Source organism: Antechinus flavipes, chromosome 1 (assembly GCF_016432865.1).
Source record: "Antechinus flavipes isolate AdamAnt ecotype Samford, QLD, Australia chromosome 1, AdamAnt_v2, whole genome shotgun sequence".
Lineage (NCBI taxonomy): Eukaryota > Metazoa > Chordata > Mammalia > Dasyuromorphia > Dasyuridae > Antechinus > Antechinus flavipes.
The window spans coordinates 699,653,965-699,675,238 of record NC_067398.1 but is presented as its reverse complement, the minus strand read 5'-3'; positions in this window follow the sequence as shown (position 1 = coordinate 699,675,238).

Below are 21,274 nucleotides of genomic sequence, written 5' to 3'. Positions count from 1 at the left end.
TAAATTTGGAGAGAGAAGACTTATATTTACACACCTGTAGCATGGTTTGAAGTTGCAGAGAGCCTGGGTCTGGAGGCTGGCTCTTACAGTGCCCACTGGGATAACCCCGGGCAAGTGAATTCCCCTCTGTCAGACACAGTATCATCTTGTGTGAAATGCTGAGACTGGTTTGGAATAGACATTCTTAATCCTTTTTGTGTGTAATGGACTCCTTCAGCACTCTTGCGAAACATAGATCCTTTTCCAATTTTTAAGAATGAAACATTACAAGGGAAACCAAAGGTTAGTGAAAATAAAAATGTAATTTTCTTTTCCCATTTATGGATCCCCTAAAATTTCTTCATAGATTCCTTAGGGTGCTGTGGACTCTAGGTTAAGCACTCCTAGCTGCGTGATCTCCAGGGTCTCTGCCATGTCTGAATCCTATTTGAGACCTAAGGCTGCTCATTGGGGATTTTCAAACATTTTTGAGGTTGATCTAATTCAATTAAATTCAACAAGTTTTTGTTAAACACCTACTATGAATCAGGTACAGTATAAGCCTCTGGGGTCATATAGAAAACAATTAATAATAGTAGCCAGAATTTATAATCACATTGGGGTTTGAAAGCATTTTTTCAATATAATCTGATTTTTTCCTCAAAATAATCTTGGGAGGTAGGTCTTATTATTGTTTTCATTTTATAGATGAGAAAACTGAGATAGAAGTTAAATGAGTTGTTCTGGGTCACACAACTAATAAGTATCTGAGGCAAAATTTGAACTCAGATCTTTCTGATTTTGGGTAGAGCACATTTCCTTCAAGGACAGTATGTTCTTTTGTAAAAAAAAGTTGAGAGCACTAGAGAAAACTTTAAACAGAGGTTAAGCATGGCATAGTGGATAGAGTGCACCTGGAATCAGGAATACTCATCTCTGGGAGTCAAATCCAGCATCAGACACTACCTAACTATGTGTGTGACCCCTGACAAGTCATCTTATCCCAATTGTCTTAGTTTCCTCAAATGTAAAATGGGCTGGAGGGGAATATGGTAAACCATCCCTGTGTTTTTGCTATTAAAAAACCCAAATAAAGTCATCATGCCTGAATAACAAAGAAATTCTCCAATTTCCCTCATATCAAAGATTTGGGTATCTGGACAGGGTAAAGCCTAAGAGAAGGCCTTGAAAAATTAATACTTTCGAAAGGGACCTGTATGTGCCAAAATGTTTGTGGCAGCCCTGTTTATAGTGGCTAGAAGCTGGAAAATGAATGGATGCCCATCAATTGGAGAATGGCTGGGTAAATTGTGGTATATGAATGTTATGGAATATTATTGTTCTGTAAGGAATGACCAGCAGGATGAATACAGAGAGGACTGGAGAGACTTACATGAACTGATGCTAAGTGAAACGAGCAGAACCAGGAGATCATTATATACCTCAACAATGATACTGTTTGAGGATATATTCTGATGGAAGTGGATCTCTTCAATAAAGAGAGTTAATTCAGATCAAAGATGGACAGAAGCAGCTACACCCAGAGAAAGAACACTGGGAAATGAATATAAACTGCTTGCATTTTTGTTTTTCTCCCCGGGTTATTTCTACCTTCTGAATTCAATTCTCCCTATGCAACAAGAAAATGTTCAGTTCTGCACACATATATTGTATCTAGGATATACTGTAACCTATTTAACATGTAAAGGACTGCTTGCCATCGAGGGGAGGGGGTGGAGGGAGGGAGGGGGAAAATCAGAACAGAAATGAGTGCAAGGGATAATGCTGTAAAAAATTACCCTGGCATGGGTTTTATCAATAAAAAGTTATTTTAAAAAATTAATACTTTCCTTGAATGAGCTACAAAACCATCTCGATTGTTGTAGCTAGAAATGAGTTGAGCAAATGGGTTTTTTCCCCAGAGCATCAATACTCATACAATCATTTCCTCCCTGAAATGGTTCTTCTGTACTTTGTCTCTGTGCCTAGAAATCATACAGTCTTTCTGCTATCTCTGATCTTATGCCTGCTGCATCTTTTTTACAGAGAGATATTAGGGAGGCAGAGGCTGGGGATTCAAATTCTACTTTCCATGTTAACTGTTTGAAAAAGCTTTCCAGGTTTTGGTTTTCCATCTGCAAAAATTAAGAAGTTAGACAAGGTAGGTCCTTATGAAGTTCCATCCAATTCCAGATTTTTACTGTTTCTTCTAAATCTGTAAAGAGACAAACAGGTTTAATACCAGGATAGAAAACCCTTTTCTAATAATTTGAGGGAGCCAAACAAAATGTTTGGAAGTCTTCAGTGAGCATCCAGTAGCAGGATGGGCTACTCTTGGGTGAATAGACTTTGCTTTATTGGCTGTCTTCATGCAGATTCTGGGTGTCCATTATGGCATAAAATTTATCTGGGTAGAATCAATCATAAACATTTATTAAATATGCCAGGCACTGTGCTAAGTGCTAGGGAAGCAAAAACCAAAATGAAATAGCCTCTGTCTCCAAGGAACATATATTATAGCCAGAGAGACATATTTAATTGTATACAGAATAAATGGAGTTGGAAACTGGACTTGTGATATCTTCTGTATAGGGAGCCTCTACAAGAAGAAACTCCCTTCAATGGTTTAGGTCAGCATTTTTTTTTTTTTCCATTTTAGAGCCACTTAGATCAGGATTTCTGGAACTTTTTCCATGCAAGATTCCTTTTTGCCTGTGATACATATTTATAAAATACTCGCACAGTTAACATAATTTTGTGACCTCCCACATTCAGTTACAAGACCCCATGTAGGGTCAAGAGCCCATGTAGGAACCTAGAACATGGAGAAGGGAAGGGATTTGTCCAGGATTGCACAGATCTCCTTTGAGAATGTACAATTAAGCAATGAAAAATCAAAGCTTGTGATTCTGCTTTCTCTTTTTTTATGTGGCAATATTTTGACATCTGTAAAAGAGAAACTTTTTCCATTAAAAGCAAAAAAAAAAAAAAAAAAGACAAATTAGGATTTTGCTGCACCAGAACTCTGAAACCAGTTCTCTCTTCTATAACACTGAGCACACACAATACTTGGTATACTGTTAATGCTTAATAAGTGCTTTTTCATTTTTTCATACTTTTTAATTTCACAATTTTTTATTTTTTTATTTCATAAATTAAAATAAAAAATGTTTTATCTCTCTGTACATCTATTCACCATCTTTATCATAATTCTCTGTCTGTCTCTCCTCTACCCATCTGTCTATCTATACATCTATCTTCCCATCCATCCATCTCTTTTCTATTGGTCCATCAGTCTATCTCTATCTCTATTTCTCTGTCTTTCTGTCTCCCTTTGTTTCTCTTTGTGTCTGTCTGTCTTTCTCACATCAATTTTACTCTATACAGAATATAGACAATAACAAAATGTTAAATAGTTTGGTGGAGGAGGGTCTGAGCAGGCAGGGTAGATCGGGGAGGGCCTCAAGTACAAAACAGTGTTTGAGCTGGGTTTCAGAGGAAACAAGGGATTTTAAAAGCACATGTGAGGAGTGAGGGCATTCCAGACATGGGGAAAAATCAAGGCAAAGAAATGGAAATGGGAGACGGAGGGCTGAGGCTGCCTGGGCTGGACTTTAGAGAGCTCAGCCTAGGCTGAGGTCCCTTTTCTTTTCCTGATGGGGCTGTCATTGTGCCTGTGCCTGCCCAGGTTGCTTTGCCATTTCACTCCCTTGGCAACTTGCCTTTCTTGCTTCCCCTGGGCTTGACTGATTCTCCTCTTCCTTTCTCTCACTTCCACACCCTGGCATCACCTCTATGATGTCAGTCTCCTTTTCCAGAATGAAGAACAAACAACAGCAGCCCTTCCCCCTCCATCTGAATTCACAAGAGTTCTATTTCTTGCTCAGCTCTCCTTATTGCTGTTCCTGCTGCTGCGGCTGGTCTCCCCCCTCTCCCTTCTGGCCCGACTCTCTCTTTCTTTCCCAACTTTTCACACTCCATGAAAGCCTCTTGAGAAAGACAAGTTGCATTTTGAAGTGGTTCCCCTGGGAATGGGGGGCTCCCCAGCCTGCATACAGGCCGACATTGCCCAGGCTCCAGGGCTGAGCCGAAGACAGAGGCCAGGCTTCCAGGCCAGGCCTTGGCAGCGGGGCAGCGGCTCCTTGGGGGAAACCAGGCCTGGCTTGGGTGCCTCCCACTCCCACCCCCTTGCATGCTGGACCCTGATCCCCTCCCCCACTCCCATCATACTGTCAGGTCTTTCTCTTTTCTTAAGGAGGGGACTGTAAGTACTTAGGCTACAGGCAGATAATGTCAGGGGAGATTGATGGGACATGCAGCTTATCTTGCTTAAAGAGACATGACTCTCTGGCCACTACTCCCGCCCTCCCCTTCTGAATTCAGTCTTCTTTAAAAATCCCACACATGCCCAGGACCCCTGGGAGATTTTGCTTCCTTCTATGTGCAGTTCACACCAGCCTTCTCCTTTAGCCCTTTCATTTCATTTCTCCTCATCTCATGCCAGAGTCAGGCTTCTTAGCAAGAACCACTTAGGTGTAAAAAGAAGGGGGGTAGCTTTCTAGGGACTTAGGGAAGCAGGGAGCCTCTTCCCTTGAATGTCTACCAGTAACCTCCCATCGCCAAATGTAGATTCAGAGGCAACTAGAGGGCTCAGTGGAAAGAGTGGGTGGGCCTAGAGTCAGGAAGATCTGAATTCAAATTCAGCCTCAGATACTTACTATCTGTGTGATCCTGAGCTAGCCACCTAACTTCTGTCTGCCTCAGTTTCTTTATCTGTCAAAGGGGATTAACAATTACAGTATTACTTTTGTCCTAGGAGATTTGTAAGGATAAAATGAGATAGTATTTTTTTGGGAGATCTGTAAATGTTAAAGAGATACATAAAAATGGGTGATTATTACTGCTATTAGAACAGATCGGTCTTTAGCTAGTTAAGGAGGAAATAGCCAAGTGATGCCAGAATTTTATAGAATCGAAAAATCCTAAAATGCCAGTGCTGGGAGGAGCCTGAGAACAGGGAATGTCAGAGCTTGATAGGCTTTAGAACAGATAATGACAGGGCTGGGAATCTTAGAACAGGGAATGTCAGAACTTGAAGGGCTTTAGAACAAGAAATGACAGGGCTTGGAGAGGTCTTAGAACAGGGGATGTCACAGCTTGGGGGGAGGACTTAGAACAGGGAATGTCAGCATTGTGAAGGACCTAAGAATAGAAAGTGTCAGAGCTCAGAAAGATCTTAGAACAGAGACTGGCCAAGATTTGAAGAACCTTAGAACCTCAGATGAAAGCTCCTCCCTAATGGTCCCCACTTGAAAAGTGTTCTGTAGGAAACTCTAGGGGATTTGCACAGTTCTGGATTTTCCCTGCTCCCATGACTGCCTAAACACACCCCAAGCAATTCAACATTGCCCTGAGCTCATTCAGACAAGAAATATTCATCATATTATTTATGTATTTTAATTTAAAGGAACCTTCATTCTCCTCTTCTCTGTAGAGACCAGCTCCCTCCAACACCCTGGGAAGGCCGAGGTCTTGGCCCCTTTCCTTCAAGTCTCTGGCTGGGCTAATAGGAGCGGGGCCTGACAGCTGCTCTTTTTATTAATAAGTGTCATGTCCAGGGAGCTTACACTGCCAGATTCTGCATCCCCCAACCCCCTCAACTTCTTTCTTTCCAGAAGGCTCCTGTCAATGATCAAAGCCTTTCAGCCTCCCAGCCAAGCTAGGCCTAAGGAAAGCACCATGGGGGCTGGGCCGGCATGTCTGGGTGCCTGTGGTCCCTGTTTCGCTGTCAGCATGAAGGAAGGAGGAAGCTAGAGGAGATCAAAATGGATGGAAGGTTTGGAAGAGGCCTAGAGACTTAGGCAGCAAGGCCGGGGTTTGGGCTCCAAGGATTTGTTTCCCTGCTGCGCTATCCCTACATCCTCCTCCAAGAAACCCTCCCTGACTGCATCTCTGTTCATACCGATACCCGGATTTTACATGCTTAAGTAATTCTATTAATGTAAGATACGGAAGGGGTCTTGGAACAGAGAAAACTAGAATGGGGACATTCTTAGAACAAAGATTGTCAGAGTTGAGAGGGGATGTCAGGGCTGTTCTTAGAACAGGGGAAGTCAGGGCTGGGAGGGGGCCTTAGAACTGGGGATGTCAGGGCTGGGAGGAGGTTTAGAACTGGAGATGTCAGAGCTGGGAAGAGGATTAAAATAGGATGTTAGCGCTGGAGAGAGGCCTTAAAACAGGGAATATCCGAGCTAGAATGAGCCTTAAAGACCAGCTAGTCTGATCTCTGCCTTTTACAAACAAGGAAATTAAGGTCCACAGAGTTGAAATGATTTATTTCTTCAGGGTTAACTCTAGCACCTACATCCCAGCATTGTTTTGAAAATAAAATTCACCATCTCCTGATTGTTCACCAGAACCTGCAAACACCTCCCCAGCTCCTGATCAGTCGCTCAGTGGCTCTGACTTGGTTGCTGACAGTGAGAAAGAAGCAGCTCAGGGCCTGGAACCCCCAAGTGAGCCAGGGGCCTTATGGAATTCTTTCTGTGTGATAAGTGATTTTATAATGAACTGTGATCTAGCATTGCTACTTAAATCTGGCAGGGTGCTTAGAGATCATCTCCTTTAGCCTTTGATGGAAATTAAAACCCTCAAACTTTAAATAATTTGCCTAGGGCCATCCAAGGAAGAAGTAACACAGCTGGGATTGGCAACCAGAATATCTGAAAACAGATCTCATATACCCCAATGCTGCCATCTCTACTTCAGCTACTTGGCAGAGTAAATAGAGCTTGATAGTCTAGAATCAGGAAGACCCAAGGTCAAATCTATTTACTAGCTATTCAACCCTGGGCAAATTGATTAACTGCTGTCTGCCTCAGTTTCCTCAACTGTAAAAAATGGGTTTAATAAAGGCATCTACTTATCTCTTAAGGTTACTTATCTCTAAGGTTGTTCTGAGGATCAAATGAGATAATAATTGTGAATGCTTAGCATAGTGCCTGGCACATAATAGGTGCTATTTAAGTACAAGTTATTATTATTAATTATTCTCCTCTTTCCTCCTCAATTTTTTGAGGATAGAGTGGAGGTTAACCTCAGGAGAATATATCAACCTCCCCAAAGTTTCTTCTCATCCTACAATATTCCTCATGACTTCCTATCATAGTGAAGTCTTGATCAATGAAACTTTTTGTTTTAATAACTTTTTATTTTTTACGACTTTTTTGTTTACCTTATCCCTTGCACTCACTTCTGTTCCGATTTTTCCCCTCCCTCCCTCCACCCCCTCCCCCAGATGACAAGCAGTCCTTCACATGTTAAATAGGTTACAGTATATCCTAGATACAATATATGTGTGCAGAACCGAACAGTTCTCTTCACTGAACAGGGAAAATTGGATTCAGAAGGTATAAATAACCCGGGAAGAAAAACAAAAATGAAAGCCAGTATATATTCATTCCCCAGTGTCCTTTCTTTGGGTGTAGCTGCTTCTGTCCATCCTTGATCAATTGAAACTGAATTAGATCTCTTTATCAAAGAGTTGATTAATGAAACTTAAAGCAGAAACCCTCAACAGAATAGAATAAGATATGGGAAGGATTAGGAATGCCTCTCTCCCTTCCTCACTGACTTATTTCACTGTTGGCTAAACCTGGTATTCTACAGTGGCCTTGAGCTCATGGGCACAGTGGACACTATACTTTAAGTTTAATTAGTTAATTAAATTAATTTAAAACAAGTTTTAAAATCTCATGGCACCAAGAAACATAAGAAGTATTATGGGTAGAGAGAACCTAGATACCTGGGGTCTGTTTCTGTCAAAGAGAAATTGTGGGATTTGGGGCAAAGGGTTTCATAAGTTGGATTCTTGATTTGCTCAGCTATAAAACCAGGCAGTTGGTCAAAATGATCTATAAGGGCCCTTACAGCTCTGCTATTCTCTCTTCTCAGGTACCTCCTGGCTCTGACATCCCCTCTTCTAAGATCCCTCTCAGCTCCTGACATTCTAAGGTCCCTTCCAGCTCTAAAGTTCTGTGTTTTAAGGCCCCTCTCAGCCCTGACTTACCTTGTTGTAAGGCCCTTGACATTCCCTATTCTAAGGGCCCTCCCAGCAATGAAAATCTTCAACCCTCCAATAATTTACAACTTAACATTTCCAAAATGATTTACATGTATGATCAAATCTGATTCTCCCAGCAGCCCTGAAAGGTCAGGAACACCAGGGCTGCCCTTTCTGACAGTTTCCCCATTGTTACGTGACTCCTAAGGCTGAGAGTCAGGATTCATAGGATTGCAGATATCACAATAGAATGGAGTTCAGAACCAGATTCACTCAATCCCTTTCATTTTACAGATGGGGAAACTGAGATCCAACAAGATGAAATGACTTGTTCAAGAGCAATAGCGAGGGAGTGGATCTAAACCCATTCTCTTAGCTTCTGTTTCCTCATTTGCAAAATGAGGAAACAGCACCCATTTTGCAAGGTTGTCCTAAGGCTCAAGTGAGATAAAATTTGGAAACCTTAAATCACATATTAATGCTGGCTACTGTTATTATTATTATTATCACCCAAATTGAAACAGCTAATAAGTGACTCTAAACCCATTCAAACCCCAGTCCCTCCCCATCTTCTCTTTGCCCAAGCCATGTTGTCCCTAGGACAATCGTGCATCGGATTGCAAGCCCCCAAAGGACACCTGGGTACCAGGGGTCGGGAGTTGGGGGGAGAAGTGACAGGCTAAAGAATGACAAATGAGACCCCTTTCTATAAGGACAAAAACCCTGGGCCTTTAGCAATCAGCTGGCCGGAACTAGGCACTTTCAGCCTATTGGGGAGGGGAGAACCACTTTAGGATAATCTTGAGGGATCTCATTGAGGGAACACCTGGAAAAGATTGATTGAGAGACAGCCACGATGGCTGTGTGATTTATGACGAGGAGGTCCCGCTTAGCTGGGATTTCTGTGAAGTTGTGGCTGCCAAGGGGCTGGGGGGAAGCGAGGGGATGTTACGTGCTTTCTGCGCTGTCAGAAAGCACTTGCCAGAGTTCCCTCACCGGGCTTGTTGGCTTAGATAGAGACTGAGCACAGGAGGGGGGGATGTTAGGGGAGGGGGCAGTTCCTGCTGCTGGATCAAATGCTGGCAGCCATGGGGAAAAGTCTCCCCAGGGAGGCAGGCTCCAAGGGGGACCCCCAAGGGTCTGTCTCAGTGCCTCTCATTTATCATGGGGTGAATGGGCTGGGTGTGAAATAGTCCATCTGTCAGAAGCCCCTTTGGGGTCTTCGGGACTCACGGCTGGCAAGGACGGTGCCTGAATAGAAGCTAGAAGGGGTTTTCACTGGGTGAGCTAGAAGCCAGATTTTCTCATTCTATTTGATCTCACTGATAAATCACTTGCCATTCTGGGCCTGAATTTCCTCATCTGTAAAATGAGAAAGTGGAACTTCGATAATAACCACTGTCCCTTCCAGCTCAAGCCCATAAACGCTTACTAACTATTTGGAGTTTACTTCTCTGAGTTTCAGCTTCTTTATCTATGAAATGGACAAACTATCTGCTACCTGCTTCCATGGGGAGAAGGGGGGTAAGGGTGAGAAATTAACCAATATTTATTAAGCACCAACTGTGTGTGAGATTTGAGTATATAAAAGGACATAGTCTCTGTAATGAAGGAGACAATAAGCAAATACAGACAACAAAATTAGATACAAGAAATAATTAACAGGAAATAATTATATATTATATAAATAACATATAATAATAATATTAGAATGATGAGGAGATGGGAAAGGCTTAAGATAAATGGTAGAATTTTAGTTGGAACGAAATGGAGGAGAAAAAACCCATTCCAGGCATGAGGGAAAGCCAGAGAGAATGTTGTATGTGAGAGATGGAGGGTCTTGTTCATATAACAACCAGGAGGTCAGTGTCATTGGATGGATGAGTGTGTTTTGAAGAGGGAGGTATAAGAAGAATGGAAAATGAGGAGGGGACAGGGTTACTAGGAATCTGAATACCAAGCAAAGGATTTTATCTTTGAACCTGAAGGTGATAGGGAGCCATTGGAGCTTCTTGAGTAGGGGAGGTGACAAGATCAGAACTGTGCTTTAGAAAAATTGCTTTGGATGAAGGATAGATTGGAGGTGGATTTGAGGGAGGTAAATTCACGAGCAACTGTTGGAAAAGTTCAGATGTGAGGTGATAAAAATCTGTGGTAAAGGGATAGCAGTGTCAGAAGAGAGAGAGATGTGGCAAAGGTAGAAAGAGGGATGAGAAAGGAAAAGAAAGAAAGGAAATGGAGAAGGACCCCTTATATAGATTTACATCATTTGTTGCCATTGTTCAATTTTTTCAGTTAACTCTTCGAAACCATATTTGGGGTTTTCTTGGCAGAAATATTGGAGTGATTTGGGCTGTAGGTGCAGTACTAGAGCTCTCCACTGCTCTATCCACTATTAGAACTTAAGAATCTAGAGAGAGAAAGAGAGAGAGAAAGAGAGAAGGAGAGAGAGAGAGAGAGATAAACAGAGACAGAGAGACAGAGAGACAGAGACAGAGAGAAAGACAGAGAGAGAGAGAAAAAGAGAGAGAGAGAAACAGAGAGAGAGACAGAGACGAGAGAGATAGAGAGAAGAGAGGCAGAGAGACAGAGACAGAGCAGAGACAGAGAGATGTTTTGCTTTATGTTCTACCTATGTAATCTTAGGCAAATCATCAAACCTATATGGAATTCATTTTCCTCATCTGTAAAATCAGAGTTGGAACATATTATCTCTATGACATTCATGTATATGTTTCAGGTTCTTACTAAGCTCTAGGCCCCATGAAAACCAGGATTGTTCCAATTGTATTTCTTTAATTTTCTATATCTTTTTATCTCCTTCAGACTGTAATATGAATTAAAAAGTAAACACAGCTGCTAATTAAACACAAACATAAAAGTAGTAGAATTAAACACAATATGAATGAAAAGGCATTTATTAGATACCCAATACCCATTCTGTACGAGACATCCTGCCAAGTAATGATGATACAAATAGTAAAGAAAGAAAAAAGAGTCAGGCTCTGACCTTTAGATTCTTAAGTTCTAATAGTAGATAGAGCAGTGGGGAGCTCTAGCACTGCAGCTGTAGTCCAGAAGATCCAAGTTCAAATTCAGCTTCAGAAACTTACTACTTATATGACATTGAGCAAATCCCTTAACCTCTAACTACTTGGTCTCAGTTTCCTTATCTGGAAAAAATGGGCATAATAATTACAGCTACTACTATTCTTCCTACTTCCAAGGTGGTTGTCAGGATCAAATAAGAAAATATTTGCAAAGTACTTTGCAAACTTCAAAATGCTATGTTATTACTAATCTTATGTTTTCTTCACTTAAAATGAGAATTGTATTGTAATTAAAGAATAATAATGATAAATCATTAATATTGATTATGATTGATAACATGTAAGGGAAAAATGTTTTGTTTGCTTAGCACAATGCTTGACACATAGTAGGCATTTAATGTTCATTGGATTGGACTGGATCAATTTATTGCTGGCAGGCAGTTCGAGGGCAGGATGGCCTAGATAGATGGATAGCTGGGATGTCAAGAAATAAGGACTTAATTTTTTGCTGAATGAATAAATACAAACAAAACAAAGTTAGGCATTGACGAGAGGACCAATGCTCAGTTTCACTGAGTTATGGACTAACATGCTCACCCAAACCTGCTTTTTAACATGAAAGATGCAGCTAGGAGGTACAGTGGGTGCTAGTCCTGGAGTTAGGAAAACCTGAGTTGAAATCCTATTTCAAATCCTATATACTGGCTATGTGAATTTGAGCAAGTCACTTAACCCCTGTCTATCTCAGTTTCCTCAGTCATTAAATGGGATAACAACAGTACCTACTTCACAGAGTTGTTGTGAGGATCAAATGTGATCATATTTGTAAAGCCTTTTTCAAATCTTAAATGTTATCTATTAAAGTAAGGCAGACAAATCAGATCACTTGAGTTATGCTTTTATCTAGTCCTGGAGCTACTAACGCAAAGGAGATCCTGTAAAGCCTTTTTCTTTTTAATTTTGAAAGATAAAAACAAGTTTAGCTGTCTCCCAGTAGGAATTAGGTTAATTAAGGCTCACCAAGAGATTTGATGATGAGGAAATGTGTAGAAGCTTTAGTCTTTATCAAGTTAAGTTGAACAAGATTGGTTTTGAATTCTGCCTACTTTTGGATTTTTCTGTTCCAAATTAAAATTGATTTGGGTTTTGATCTGCATTTGGTAGAGGAAATTTTCTTTCTGAGAATTGCAAATATCACTGAAAATATAGATCTGCTCTAACAAAATATAAACAAGAAACAAGAAAAAAGGACAAAAGAAAGAAAGAAAAGTGGAAAAGGAAGACAAAATCAAGAAGGAATAAATAAAAAATAAAGAAAGGAAAAAGAAAGAACAGAAGAAAGGAAGGAATAAATAACAAAGGAAGAAAGGAAAAAGAAAAAAAATAAGAAAGGAAGGAAGAAGTAAAAAAAAAAGGAAGGAAGGAAAAACAAAGAAAAAAAGAAGAAATAAAGAAATAAAGCTACCTTATGGCTCTTCAGATGAATTTTCATTTTTTGAATAAAAAAGAAATTATGATATTTATTCAGCTGCCTCTATAGAAAGAATAGTGTTCCTGGATTACCTGTCAAGCCTACTGTTTAGCCCACATCTAAGGCAAGGTCTTTATTTAGCTGTGGTCTCCTTTTTCAAAAAGAAGGATTTCACTGTCTCTGAGGTGAATGACTCCAGGTGGAGAAGGAACCCCAAGCAAACCTATAAAGCCAGATTCAAGTTAGTAAGGATTTAAAATGGAGCAGGACAAGATGAATTGTTCTCTATGGTTATAGAGAAGGGAGAGGAGAGTTAAAGGGGAAAAAGTGAAGGGATTGAATTGAACTATTAAGAAATGAAGAGTGGAGGGGAAATCCCACAGCCTATCTGTCAGAGAAAGGAAACCTGACATCAATTGCCAACATAGGCTCAGGCAAAGGGGTCATGTAAATACAGCCAGGGACATTTTTGTAGAATGGGTTGATATGGGAGTGGGAGACATTTAGATCTCCGTGGCTTTCTTTGTTCAGTTAATAATAGGCCGAATATGGCTCTCTATAAGGAACATCGCTCTATAGCCAAGAAACTGGAAGACCCATTCACCATCCAGCTGCCAACTATTCATGCATCTCTTAAGACAGAATAGTCTTTGAAGTCTGGTATGACGCCATCTGGGGCAGGAGCAATGCCTGCTGGACAGTAGAAGAGGTGAACACTAGGCCAGGAGATAAGCAGCCTAAACAGCCATCCATGCCCTTGCAGCAGTTGGGGCAAAGAATTCCTGTGAGAGCTTCCTCCAGCGTTTGCTTAGACTAGGGTTTTTGTTTTTTTAAACTGATATGGCGTACTACCCATCCTATCCCAAAGGAAACACAAATAGAAAGGGCTAGGAACTTAGGAACTGATGCCCATCTTTGTCTGGAGTTATAGTTCTGGGATTCCCTCTCGCTCTTGAAACCCATTTCTGTTGCTCTTAAAATTTCTTATTTTATTTTTTTTGTGATTTTTACATTATTCATATTTAAAAAAATAAAATTATACTTTTTTAGTCAATAAAATGTGTTTCCCTTTTTACTCATAATCCCCATCACCTTCATTTCCAAATGCATTTCTCCTTTCCTCCCACAGTCATATTCTGCAATATAGAATTAAAAAAAAAAAAAAGAGTACTATATCATGGAAACATTGGAGATGGAGGAGACCTTGGGTGGAGACATTTAGTCAGTCCCCAGTATAATACAACCCATAAGTGGTTATCCAGTAAAATGGTCATCTAGTATATGTTTTTAAAAGTTCAATTAAGGCTGGAATGGGAGTCCCACTAATAGCAAGGTCATCTCTTAGTGAAAATTTTAATTATCAGGAAGCTTTTCCTTAATTCCAACTTAAACTTGCTTCTTGGCATTTTCTGCTCTTAGTTCTCCCTTTGGTTACTCCCACTTTCATATGACAGCTTTCCAATATTCTTCCAGGTGATGTTCTGCAAGTGCCATGTCTCCTTCATGCACTGTTAATATGCATTTTTCAGCTTCAACAGTATAAAATATTGGTTATCAGAGATCCTAGAAAAATCATCCTTCTTTTACAATGCTGATTCTTGTGTCTATATTGCATCGTTATAGATGTTGGACTTGCCCCAGCCAATCTTTGCAAGGAATTACAAAGAGTTTTGGTCCAGAGGAGGAATGTAAACCTAGTCCTGAAGTCCATTGATGGAGAGAAATGCCCTGCTCCCCGTGTGAGGACAAAGGTAGCATTGATGACAATGAGAGAGCTTCAGTTCTTGAATATCTTAAGTTTTGAGTCATTTTGATTCCTATAGTCACTTTAGATGTTCCTGGCTTATAGCTTTGAGAGGCAAGATGAATGATCTAACCTCATTTCAGGTTGCTGAAGGAAAAGAGTAGGGGAAACCATTAGGGGAGTCAGCTGTCTCCATCATGTTCCTGTCCCCAGCTTGCTACACTAGAAATTTTAGAAGTTTCCCTTTGGGTGAGATCTAAGATTTTATTTCTTGGTTGACCAACCAGTGGGAGAGCTCCTTCAAGGAATGATTTAATTAGAAATCACCCAAGAAGTAAGTGACAAAATCATGCTATAAATCTAGGTCTCCTGGATGTTTGAATCACAATACAGTTTTCTGAGCTTTGGCTAACTGCTTTGCCTTCTTTCTTCCTTGCGTATATTTATGGAGTTGTAAACAGAATTGTGCTAATAAAAGTTTAACAACTAATTCTCAAAATTTTGTTTTTTTTTTAAATAAAACAAAACATACTCAGAGACAATTATAAATAGAATTTGCATCACTAACATTCTCTGCATCTTTTTTTTTTTTTTTAAAGTCTAAGTCTATCAACAAAAAATTAGATCTGGGTCTAATTTGTAGCATTTCCAAATTTCCACGTTGTATATGCTCAAATTGAAAATTGAAAATTTAATTCTCTGGAGTTGATCTGAGTTCTCTTCAAGGTACAGTCAGAACAATCTTAATCCACCTTCAGAAGGCAGCCCTTCAAAAATGAGAAGACAACCATCATGTGTACTTTCTTTTTTTTTTTCTTCTCTATCAATATACATATCATTCTTCTTCTCCTTTTTTTTATCTTCTTCTTCTCCTCTTTATTTCATTTATCTTTCCAAATTTCTTTGTATTCTTCATATTTATTCTTTATGGTATTTTAGCATTTAATTAATTCATCAACATAGCATAATTAATAAGCCAAGTCATTCACAAAGCATTATAGAGTTGTTATTTCTAGTTTTCTGAAAGTAGAAACTCTTGTTTGTATTTCTCTTCATATATATATGTATGTATCTATCACATATGTGATATATATACGTATATATATGTGTAAGATGTATGTATATGTATGTGTGTATATATATAAAGAGAGAGAGAGAGAGAGAGAGAGAGAGAGAGAGAGAGAGAGAGAGAGAGAAAGAAACATGTCCCCTTTTCTTTATAGTAACCCTGAGGTTGTAGTCACCAAAATGAAATGATTGGTTCAGAGGGTATGATTATTTTTATAATTCGTGTACACTGCCAGACTACTTTCCAAGAAGATTTTTTACTAATTTGTAGTTTTATCAGGAATGCATATACTTACCTGTCTGTCCACAACTCCACTTGCATTGTTATCAGTTTTGGCAATTTTTGTCAATCTGATGGGTGTTAAGTAGTATTTGAACATGTATTAATTAGCATTTCTCTGATGATTAGTAAGGTATAAACTGTAATGACTTGAGTGACAGAATTACAAAATTACACCAGAGAATTAAAGGAAGGTAGATATAAATGGAGATATCCTGAAGCTCTGAGGCTATCAAGGCTTGGCAAACACAACTTCCTATGTTCCTTAATGGCTAGTAAGTGTCAGAGTTAGGATTTGAATCAGGTCTTGTTTCTCCATAGTCAATGTTCTTTCCACGGTGCCTGCAAGAAATTTAATGATTAATTAAGGCCACCTAACTAGATTTGAATTCAGGTTTTCTTGACTCCAAGACCAGTGCTCTAAACATTACCTAGAAATGTAGTCAGTCTATCAATCAGCTGCCATTTATCCAGTGCTTAATAATATCATGCTAAGATCTGGAAATACAAAAATAATAGTAAACACTCCCTCCTTTCAAGGAACATATATTCTAAGGGAAACAATATGTATATTTTAAGTTCCCATACAATCTAGAGCTAAGGTATGAATTCAGGTCCCACCCACATGAAGTCAATGCAGAATGTCTTCTTGTGTCAGAAACATCCCCCTCATGAGTTCTTCCATTTTAGATGCTTTGAGCATAGGCCAAATGTCTGGAAGTGACCTCCTTCACAAGAATATTAGTACGGGGTAGTCTTATTTAGAAGGGTACTCTTAGCACTCAACAAAGACTTCATGTGGGAATTGGCCCTTGAGCTGAACTTTGAAGAAAACTAAGGATTCCAAGAGACAGTAAGGAGGTAGAGCTTTCCAGGTATAGGGGAGAGCCTAGGGAAAGCCACAAGAGCAAGAAGAACAGCATGGCTGGATTGTAGAGTTCATGGAGAGGAGTAATGGATAAGAAGACTGGAAAGGTTTTTTTTTTGGTTTGTTTTGTTGTTTCTGTTCAGTCATTTTCATTTGTGTCTACTTCTTTGTGTCCCCATTTGAAGTTTTTTGGGCAGAGATACTGGGGAGGTTTGCCATTTTCTTTTCCAGCTCATTTTAGAGGTAAGGAAACTGAGGCAAATAGGATTAAGTGACTTGCCCAGGGTCACACAGCTAGGAAATATCTGAAACCAGAATGTACTCAGGAAGATGAATCTCCTTAACTCTATTCCCAATGCTACCTATCTGTCTCTGAATGTGTAAAAAAACAAAAAAGCAAAAATAGGAAGCTGTAAATATCAAAGAGGAGTTTATGTACTATTTAATTCCAGAGATGAGAATATGGAAAATAATATGGAGAAACTGGAATTTATTGAATAGAGGTGTGGGAGGGATGTGGAACTACCAAATCTGAGCTTCAGAAGGCTGTCTGGAGGGATTGGAGTGGGGTGGAGAATAGTTTGAGAGAGAAAGACCAATGAGAAGTTGTTGCAAAAGTCCAGGCAGGTGATGGGGAGGTAGCTTGCTAGTAGAGAAGAGAGGACATTTGTTAGAAATGACATGGAAAGAGAATTAATAGGAGTTCTTGATGAATTGGATTTGGAGAGTGAGTGAGAATAAGGAGTAGAGCAAGAGAGAGGGAGGCTGTGAACCAGGGTGCCCGAAATCATGGAACAAAATTCCAGATGGAATGAACTATTTGACAGAGCTGTGCTCAGTCACTAATCTAACCCATATCGATTTAAGATCAAAAGTTTTAGAAGCTAAAGGGAGGACATCTGGTCTATCTGTATTTGGTACATGAGGAAATTGAAGCCCAAAGATATTCTTAAGGTCACATAAGCAGGAAGGAGCAAAAAGAGGATCTGAACCCGGGTCTTCTGAATATTAAGTCCCAGCCTCTTTCTGCTATGCCATGATTCAATATGTTAAGCACCATATTGGATAGAGAGAATATGTGAGAAGCAAAATTGGTGATTTCCTGTAACTACACAGAAAACAGCATTACATTTATTTCCCAGGAAGGATTCATTAAGAGCTGCTGAAGTCTTACCACCTTCTGATCGCACCAGCTGCTCCCACCTTTCAGCACCAGGAGAAGATGAACACACAGGCAGAGTCTGTTGGCCAGCTTTCTGATCTGCTGCTTTTATTGTGGGGTGTGTGTGTGTGTGTGTGTGTGTGTGTGTGTGTGTGTGTGTATGTATGTGTAAGAGAGAGAGAGACAGAGACAGACACAGAGATAGAGACAGAAACAGAGAGAATGACAGAAGAGACAGACACACATAGAGATAGAAAGAGGCAGAGACACAAACACAGAGGTACACAAAGAGAGACAAAGACAGATAGAGAGCCAGAGAGGGAGAGAGGGAGAGGAAGAAGAAAAAGGAGAGAGTCAGGCAGATAGACAAAGAAAGACAGAAAGACCAAGACAAGAAAGACAGACACACAGAGACAGAGACAGAGATAGAGAGACATAGAAAGTGACAGAGACAGACAAACATGGAGATAGAGAGAAAGAGACAAACATACAGAGAGACAGAGACAGAGAGAGAGAGGATGAAGGAGAGGGAGAAGGAAAAGGAGAGGAAAAAGTCAGAGAAGGACAGAGATAGAGATGGAAACAGAGAGAGAGAGAGGGAGAAAGGAAAAGGGAGACAAATAGAAATGATATACCTAGTAAACATTTTTAGTAGGAAAAAAGGGTGATGATGATGATGATTATCTCTTAAGATTTTGCAAAGCTCTTTACACATTTTGTCTCAGTTGATCCTCCTTTCAAAGTAGATGTTCTTATAAACCCCACTTTTTAAAAAAATTCCTCTCCATTTTCTAGATGAGGAAACTGAGGCAGACAGTAACCTTGTTGAGGGTGGCAGAGCTAATATGCATCTGAGACAGGATCTGCAACTGGATGGCACAGTAGACAGAATGCTAAAAGACCTATGTTCAGGTTTGAGCTTCTGGCTTTGTGATCCTGGGCAAGTCACTCATCTGTTTGTCTCAATTTCCTCATCTGTAAAATGGGAATAATAATAGCATCTGCCTCACAGAGCTGTTGTGAGGATCAAATAAAATAATATTTGTAAAGCACTTAGAAGTGTCTGGCACAAACTAGATGCTATTTAAATGCTAGCTTTTATTAAGATGTCTTACTCTTTGAAGTAGAAAGGAAAGCAAGAGATTTATCTTCATGTATCCTCTACTCTTCCAATTCCAATTCTACCACAGGGAAGGGAACAGGCTTAGGACAAAGATTATAGGATCATAAGGGATTTTAGAGACCAAGTTCATATCTCTTATTTTGCAGATAAGGAAACCGAGGCATAAAGAGGTTCATCTGTTCTAGTAAAGGTGTGAGATAGGATTTGAATCCAGAATTTCCTATTTCTAGATTAAATGACCTGTCCCCTATGCCATGTTCATGTCTATGGAGGCCAGATAGATATCAGGGTCCAAGATTCTGAGGCCCAAAGTTCCAAATATATTCCTAGGATTCATTTAGAACTCTTAAAGCTCATCTAGTCTGATATTCTCTTTTTATAAAGGGAGCGTAAAGGGAGAAACTGAATTCTCAACAGGTTTAATGACTTTTCCAAGGTCACTCAAGAAACCAGTGACTTAGCTATAATTTAAAGCAAGATTCTTTTTCTAGAATTCTCTGCTTCTTCTCTGCCATGTTGCTTCTCAGCTGTGAGATGAGGAGTCAGCCATTTATTATGGCTCCAGGAAGATTTGGAGTTTGACAGTCATTTGGTTATTAAGGTGGGAAGGAGCAATCAGGTGTCAGGACAATGTAGGGAAGAGTCTAGGAGTCAGGTGATTTCAGGCAGAAATGCTATTAAATTTTTATTCAGCTTGGTGGGGTGGAGGCAACACATAAACCAAAGATTAGCTAAAAAATGGATATCAAGAAATTTATTAACAACTAGGGGAATCAAGGATTGAGCTTTCTGAAGAGAACTAGAGTTACTGAGAGGCAGAAGTGAGGTGTCAGAGAGCATTCCACACATAGGTAAAGTCCCAGAGGTGGGAAATGGGATGCAGTATACTAGGGTTAACAAGTGGGTTGGTCTGGCTGGATTGCAGAAAGTGTGAGTGATCAGCTAGGAAAAAATGATTGGAACTAGAGGGTGAAAGGTTATAAATGCCGAACAAGAATTTATATTGTATTCTAGAGGGAATAGGGAGCTTTTGAAACTTCTAGGAGAAGAGAAGGTCTAGTGAGAAAGATAATGAGTTTACATGCAAAGATTTTTTTTTCTCCCTCTCACTCTTACTCCAAGACAACAAGCAATCTCATATGCTCAACAAATATAATTTTTCTAAACATATTTCCATATTTGTCATGCTATACAAGAAAAATCAGATTAAAAGGGGAAAAACATGAGAAAGAAAACAAATAATCAAACAACAACAACAAAAAAAGTGAAAATACTGTGCTTTGATTCCCATTCAGTCTCCATAGTTCTCTGCGGGTGCAGAAAGCATTTTCCATCCTAAGTGTATTGGAATTGCTTTGAATCACCATATTGTTGAAAAGTGCCAAGTCCATTACAGTTGATCATCACATAATCTTACACTGTTCTGTTGGTTCTGCTCATATCCCTGAACATCAGTTCATGTAAATCTTTCCAGACTTTTCTGAAATCAGTTTGCTCATCATTTCTTATAGAAAAATAATATTCCATCACATTCAGATTCCATAACTTATTCAGCCATTCTCCAGCTGATGGGCTTCCAATGAGTTCTATTTTGAACACAATGAGTTGGAGAACCTTATAGGATCTCCATATGGAGATGTTTAGCATGTGATATAAGACTGGCGCTCAGGAGGGCCGGATATAAGGATTGGGAAACATTAAGATAAAGATGATTATTGAATCCAAGAAAGCTAGAATATAGAAAGAGAAAAGACCTCAGGACAGATTCACTGCAATAAATCATACACAGGCAGTGAGATGTGAATGATGGAACAAAGGAAACTGAGAAGGAAATTTCAGTTTACAAAGGAGAGAATGAGGACAGACCAATAGCATGAAAATCCTAGAAGGAGAAAGCATCTAGGAGAAGGTGGTCAATAGAGTCAAAAGCAGAAAAAAATAAAAGTCAAAAATGATGAGGACTGAGAATGACAATTGATTTGGCAATCAACTTATTCAGTCATATCATCTTCATGACTCCATTTAGAATTCTTAGAAAAGATACTGGAGTGATTGGCCATTTCCTTTTTTTTTTTTCTTATTTTATACAGAAGGAAATTGAGGGCCAGAGCTATGAAAAACTCTACCAAAGGTCACACAGGTACTATATAGCTGATCCAGAATTTGAACTCATATCCCATTATTCCAAGTTCAAGGTGAAAGGTCAATTCTCTATACATTTTGTCAAGGCATTCAGGGAAAAGGGAACTAGGAATTCAGTAATTGAAGATTTCATTTGATTGATGTAGGAAACCAATGGGGCAGTTCAGCATCCTTAACGCAACTCCATTCCCCACTCCCTTCTCAGCAATAGCTCTTAATGATTATAGTGGTGGGACTGGCTTATCTAGCTAATTCCTTTTGCTTCCCTCCCCTCTGTATAAACAGAGATTTCAATCTTCTCAAGGACATCCTAACCTCAGGTCAG